This window comes from Pan paniscus, chromosome 13 (assembly GCF_029289425.2).
Source record: "Pan paniscus chromosome 13, NHGRI_mPanPan1-v2.0_pri, whole genome shotgun sequence".
NCBI lineage: Eukaryota > Metazoa > Chordata > Mammalia > Primates > Hominidae > Pan > Pan paniscus.
In genome coordinates this window covers 108,244,657-108,251,607 of record NC_073262.2, presented here as the reverse complement: position 1 = coordinate 108,251,607, position 6,951 = coordinate 108,244,657, and positions in this window count along the sequence as shown.

Here is a 6,951-nt window from a genome sequence, read left to right as displayed (position 1 = left end):
TGGTAGGGGGAACTCCTCATCTCCCCCACTTTCATGTTTCTAAGTGGAGATGGTTTCATTCCAGTAATACTCTTGGCCTCTCTTGAGCCTCAGTTGGTAAATCTGAAAGAAGGACCCAGGTATGCTCAGCTCAGCCCCTCCATGTTCAGACTTACCTGCCTGCAGGAGAATCCATAACTGCTCTTCTCTAGCGCAGAAGTGAGAGTTCTCCTTGCATGGGACCACCGAGACGGTGTGTCACTGCCTGCGCTGATTCAGGGTGAAATGTTAGCACGCTGAATTGGCTGCACTTTCAAAGCCCCATTCTTCAGTTGGCTTCGTCAGCCATCCATCAGGTAGTCTGATATTTGGTTCAGGAAAGGTGATTGCCGTGCTTCACATGATGAAGGCTCTAGTTTGGCTGCAGTTATGTGCTGATGTGCTTCTAGTTCAGGGACCAGCAAACTCCTTATCCCAACTGCTACATGAGTGTGCACTACCTGAGATTCCCCAGGCCTTATTGATCTGTGCACATCCATAGGCCGCTGGATTTAACCACCCAGATTTCACTGGCCCATGCTCCCTTACCTGTATAGCACAGGAGTTCAGCCCTGGGCAAAATCCCCTCTCTAAAGTCAGGGGGGTCTCAAGGAGCATCTCTCTTGCTCTCACCCATGGCTCAGGTCCGTATAGCTTCTGTCCACCTGATGACGTCCACTCTCAACTAGTTCCTCAGCACCACCTCTGGGGCTGGAGTCCTCCCTGAGACAGCTCACGTCCGTTCCCATAGCACTGCCTGCTGGGGACCCCCACGTTCCTATCCTTGCTGTGTCTAAGCTCTCCTGGGTTCCCATTGGGGCTCAGTGCATGAAAGCACTGAGTAGCTACCCAAAGTAGCCCCGAAGCAGCTCTGTGTGTGTCCCCATATTTCACTGTTGGCTGCAGCCTTTCTCTGTACGGCCCTCTGTTGGGCTGACTATGGGGCCTATTCTGGCATGGCTATTTGGCTGTCTTTCCCATCTCAGGGTCTTCCTCCTGCCTCATCCCAGGTTCCTTCAATCAGAATTTCTCCTGAGCTTCTACTCATGCAAGTTGGCTTCTCAATGGCCCAATAGTCATGTCCAGACAAACTGAAAGATAGAAGCCAACATTTAATTGAGCCAGACAGTGTTCTGACCACTTCACCTGATCTTCACGGAGGTCACTGAACCCTCCAACGACTCGGTGAGATAGGTACTGCTATTATCATCCACATTTTGTGGAGGAGGAAACTGGCTCTAAGAGCCTCAGAGATTTGCTCCAGGGCACCTGCCTAATCATTTGCAGAGCTGCTCTTCAAATCTGGGTGGTCTGAATCCAGAGCCTATCCTCTTAAGCCTCTTTGGACTGAATCTGTGATGTGGGCCAGGTAAGAGGAAAAAACAAGGAGGTAAGAGGAAAAAACAGGGAGGAAATTAAGAAAAGTTAAAAGACGGGGTGGGTAGGGGGGAAGAAAAGGGAGAAAAAAAGAAAAATTGGCATGTGCTCTATTAAGAGCAGAATTGTCCACACCTACTCATCATATATTGAAGCCCTAACTTCCAGTGCTCCATACTGTGGCTGAATTTGGAGATAGAGTCTACAGAGGCAAGTAAGGTCAAATGAGGACATTAGGGTGGGCCCTCATCTGCTCTGACTGGTATCCTTATAAAAAGAAGAGATTAGGACACAGATCCCGGTAGACTAAAGGATGACAGTGTGAGGACACCACAAGAAGGTGGCTGTCTGCAAGCCAAGGAGAGAGGCCTCACAAAAACACCAACCTTGGCAATACCTTGAATTTGGACTGACAGCTTCCAGAACAGTGAGAAAATAAATTTCTGTTGTTTAAGCCATCCAGTCTGTGGTATTTTGTTATGGCAGCCCTAGCAGACTACTACATGCCCCCAGCTGCTGACACCTGCATGCGAAATCACTCCAGCATGCTCTATTACATAAAGCTAGAAGGATGCTCAGAGAATTCAGCCTTCTCATTTCACAAAAGAGAAAGCTGAGACCTGGAGAGGTGAGCAAATTGCCCAAGATGAAAATATGTGTATTTTGAGAGGATAAAGGAAGGCAAATGAAAAGAGCTTCTAAAATTGAGATGGCTCAAATCTTTGTTTTGCTTTATAAGTAGAAAAGCAAGACCCAGAGGGATGAAATAACTTGCTCAGGATTAAAATATGTGCATGTCAAAGAGGATAAGGAAAGGGGACCAAAAAATGAAAGGAACTGGCATGAAATCACTTCTGAAATGAAGATTGCTCCATTTTTGTGTTACAAAATTTTTTAAAAATGTTCTATTAAATAAGAGCAATATATTAAGTGAACTCAATACACTGCTATTGAGTAATGGTGAAAATGGAAGGTTTGTTTATTGATCCTTTTGGGCATCATGTAAAATAAAGATATTTTCTAGCCAGAATTTGGGGCCAGATGCTCTTACATTGTGTTAATTAAAAAGGGCTTTTGTGGCTGGGCATGGTGGCTCATGCCTGTAATCCCGGCACTTTGGGAGGCCAAGGTGGGTGGATCACGAAGCCAGGAGATCGAGACCATCCTGGCCTAAGTGGTGAAACCCTGTCTCTACTAAAATTAAAAAAAAAATTAGCTGGGCATGGTGGCTCATGCCTGTAGTCCCAGCTACTAGGGAGGCTGAGGCAGGGGAATCGCTTGAACCCGAGAGGCAGAGGTTGCAGTGAGCCGAGATCGCACCACTGCACTCCAGCCTGGTGAAAGAGCAAGACTCTGTCTCAAAACAAACAAACAAACAAAAAACAAAAAAAGGGCTTTTGTTGGGTATCTCACAGGGGCTCAGAATTGTGCGCCAGGAGCTCACTTGAGGAGAGTGAGCAGTATGACAATGACAAAGGTATGCATGGCTTTGGGCTGGTGCAAAATCCACCTGTGCTTAGGCATCAGGATCGATCAATGAGTAGGAAGCGCAACACATTGCAAACATCAGGTAAATGTTTAAACATGAATCACTGCAAAAGGCTGAGGTTAATGTGAGCGCCTTTCACTTCCCTAATAGAAAATCGAGCCAACCCACGCCTCTACCCACAGACTCAGTGAGGCCCGTGTGGTTTCCGTGTGGTCAGAAGCATTAGTTAGGGTCTTGTCCACATCTATTAGGAGAGAGGAAGCCCATTTAGCAAATTAAAATTGTTTTTATTCCCCCAGCTAATTGTTTTCTAATTGTTTAAGTAAAAGGTTTTGGTCTTGATTAGAGGCTTTTAGTAAATTAGATCTGTTCATATTTTACAAGTCTAATATTTAGATCATAGAGAGGAGTAATGGTTTGCCATGGCAAGGATTTTGAAATATAAATGTTGATACTGAGTGGGCCTTAGAGATTATCTGGTTCAACACTCTCATCTTACCACTGAAGGAATGGAGGCCTGGAGAGGCCGTGCAGTTTGAAGAGTGAGAGAAGCGAAGCCAGGGCTGCCAAGGTCGGCTCTTCCAGGCTAAGCAAACATTTTTTGGAGGTACACCCATGGTCAGTACAGAAGGTTTTAATTAAACAATTAACCTCCAAAACAGCCTAGATGTAGAACAAATGGGGCACGCAGAAACATTAATGAATGTGTTTTACAACTTAATGTAAATTATGTGTTTCACACTTTAATGTAAACCGATCAATACCTGATATTTAACTGAGCAGTTGTTATGGGAAAATTTAACACACTGTTGTGAGAATTTGAGCTAACTGACCAAAAGCTATAAACACGCCTTAAAATACAATTGATATATTCTACTATTTTTTTTTAGAACAAATGTGAGTGAGGGGGGTGAGGAAGAATGTTGATGTGATATAGAATTTCCCAGTGTATTCTTTGGAACCCCATATAAATCCATAGAATAATAATAGCTCATGTGAGGGGGGAAAATGATTTCATGGTCAAATAAAGTTGGAAAACACTAGGTTAAGCAAGGTTAATAGATTTTCTTTTATTTTCCTCCTGTGCTTTGCTTGCTTATTCCTTCACCCTTCCTCCCCTCCCCGCCTCCCTCCCTCCGTTCCTTCTTTTCTTCTTTCCTTCCTCCCTCCCTTCCTCCCCTTCTTTTCCTGTACTTTCTTCTTTTCTTTTTTCTTCTATTCTTCTTATACTCTTTGAAATTAGGCCATTCAAAGACTTCAATATTGTGAATCACCCAGAGGGAAGGAGAAAGGAATATAGCATTTTATTTCTGCCTTCCTGACTTTTCTTTAAAAAAAATTATGGGGATTTTACATGCTAAATAAATTGCCAAGTAATGGAAATTCTCTAACAATGTGGCAGGAGTGTTGGTTGGTTAAATCTATTTTGGAGAGCAATTTGGCAATGTCTGGGAAAGCTGAAATTGGCTATAGAAACTTTTTTCTTGGAAGTAGTTTTGTAAGAAGTGAACTTTAAAGGCCATAGTAGACCATCATCCTGGTTTCCCCTCTGTTTGAGTCAGCCCCAGCTGTAAAGTGGAGCCAGACATGGCAGATCAATCTCTGGGACCTTGTTCTTTGTGGTCTCCTGCGTCCCTTCTCCTGGGAAGCCATTAGACACCACAGATTCAGATTAGTATCTTTTCAAATGTAATAGTAAGTATCACATGATTTCATTTCTACTGTAAAGTAACTGCTTTTCTATAAGCAATAGGGAAAATCGAGATTCCAGCAAATCACAACATTCTTTCATTTACCAAACATTATTTAGCTCCGCTATGTGTCAATTACTATGCTTGCCATTAACAATGCTGAATAAAGAGGACTTAGCCTCTACCAATGAGGCGTGCACTGTTATGTGATGGTAGACAATAAGACTCATCATAATGATCATAATTCTTGTTGAGTGCTTACTATGTACAGAACATTATTCTAAGCTTTTTTTTTTTTTTTTTTTTTTAATGAGACTGAGTCTCACTCTGTTGGCTGGAGTGCAATGGCACGATCTTGGCTCACCACAACCTCTGCCTCCTGGGTTCAAGCAATTCTCCTGCCTCAGCCTCCTGAGTGTAGCTGGGACTACAAGCACGTGCCACCATGCCCAGCTAATTTTTTTTTTTTTTTTTTTTTTTGTATTTTTAGTAGAGACAGGGTTTCACTATGTTGGCCAGGCTGGTCTTGAACTCCTGACCTTGTGATCCACCTGACTCGGCCTCCCAAAGTGCTGAGATTACAGGCATGAGCCACCACCCCTGGCCTATTCTAAGCTGTTTTTATATAGAAACTCACTTAACACGACAACCCTATGAGGCAGGTACTACTGTTGGTCCCATTTTACAGTTGACTCAAGAAGTGACAAAACTTGCCCAAGGTTGTTTAGCTTGTAAGTGGCGAGCCAGGGTTTGAAACTAGACAGACCAGCTCTAGAGACTGCTCTTTCAGCCTTGGCTCTAGACTGCCTCCCTAGGGAGTGATGTGTGCTCTGAGTTTAACAAAAGGCTTTGGGAACACAGAGGAGAAACAACGAGCTTGTATGGGAGACATGAAGAAGGTTTTAAAGAGGTAGTAAAATTTGACGAGCATCTTGAAGAATGAGTAGGTGTTTACTGATGGAGAGGAGAGACCTTTTACTGTTGGAGAATAGAGACTACTGAGAGAGAGGGGAGGAGAGCAAATAGTACTGGAATAATAGAGTTCTGTGTGGGCGAGCACCTCTTGGTTTCCATCTGGGACCTGGGAAAGGCTGGCTTGAGTTACACTCCACATTTTTCTGGACTGATTCACCTGAGGCTACTCACTTCTCTACCCAGTCTCAGCCTTTTCCTCAGATCCCACCCGCATCTCTTTTTTTAAACTCTCTAGCCTGGATGTTCTCTCTTTTCCCCTTCCTCCAGTGTCTACCGCAAGCCCACTTTGCCATCAGGCTGGATGATTCCCATAGTTACTTGAAAACTGGAGGGCCATGCATCTTCTCATAGCAAACAAAGAGGCACCTCCTGTTTACATTCAGTCTGGGACACACAAGCCCATTTTCTTGGGGAGTCTGGTGGAGTACAGTCCTATGGCAGCTGTGAATCCCATGAAAACACTGTGCCTCAAACGCTCTCCTGAATCTAGGACGGATCTGTAAGGGGGCCAAGGATAGACACAAACTTTCTCCTTCCTATACAGTCACTTTTGTTATTAACAGCCTGTAGAAATAAGCTTCCCTGCCTTGAAATATGGAATGACTGAGAATATGGCCCCAGGATTTATTGCTCCACACGGCACGCAGATATATTTTTTACTTGGCTGCTGTGATGACAAGTTTCAGTAAGGCATTAGGCAAGTAAGTCTGAATTACTCGGCTAAAATATGGGATGTCCCTGGACACTCAGCTCCTCGGAGAGGATACCCGATTAGCCTTGGCCCCTCTGGCGGCAGGGAGATGTGTGCAGTCTAATTTCCATTAGGCCGACTTGGAAAGGTGGGGACCAACTTGGCTGAGTCTCTCTCTTGGGATTTTTGGAGGACGGTGTAAAAAACAAAAACTGGCGACAGACCTGCCACTCAATGTCAGTCGCTAAAATCAAAGTCAGATTTTAGATAAGAGCTCCCTCCTTCTCTATTGTCTCCCTCACTTAACCTCTGCCTTGTTTCTTTTTCCTCCCCTCTGGGACTAGGAGAAGGGGAGAGTGGGAAGAAGGAGAGAGAGGGCTTTCCTTTCAAGCTGGTAACCATTTTAGTTCAAGTCTGCAAATAAAGGTTAACCTGAGAGGGAGCCTGAGTGAGCACAATAAATGCCCACTTGAGCTTATCAGGAGCTCTCCCTGCACTGGGAGGTCTCCCCAAGCCTCCCTGGAAGAAGCAGCTGCAAAGATCAAACCCTTTAGCTATTTGGTCTTCTGAATCTGATTTGACTTGGCCCCACTATCGCCCCCTGACATTTGAAATGTGTCTATTTAAAAAGGAAAAGAAAAAGGAGCAAAAATAGGAGGGAAAAATATGCCAAAGATGCTGTATCCTGCTAGGCAAGAAAAAGAAATATC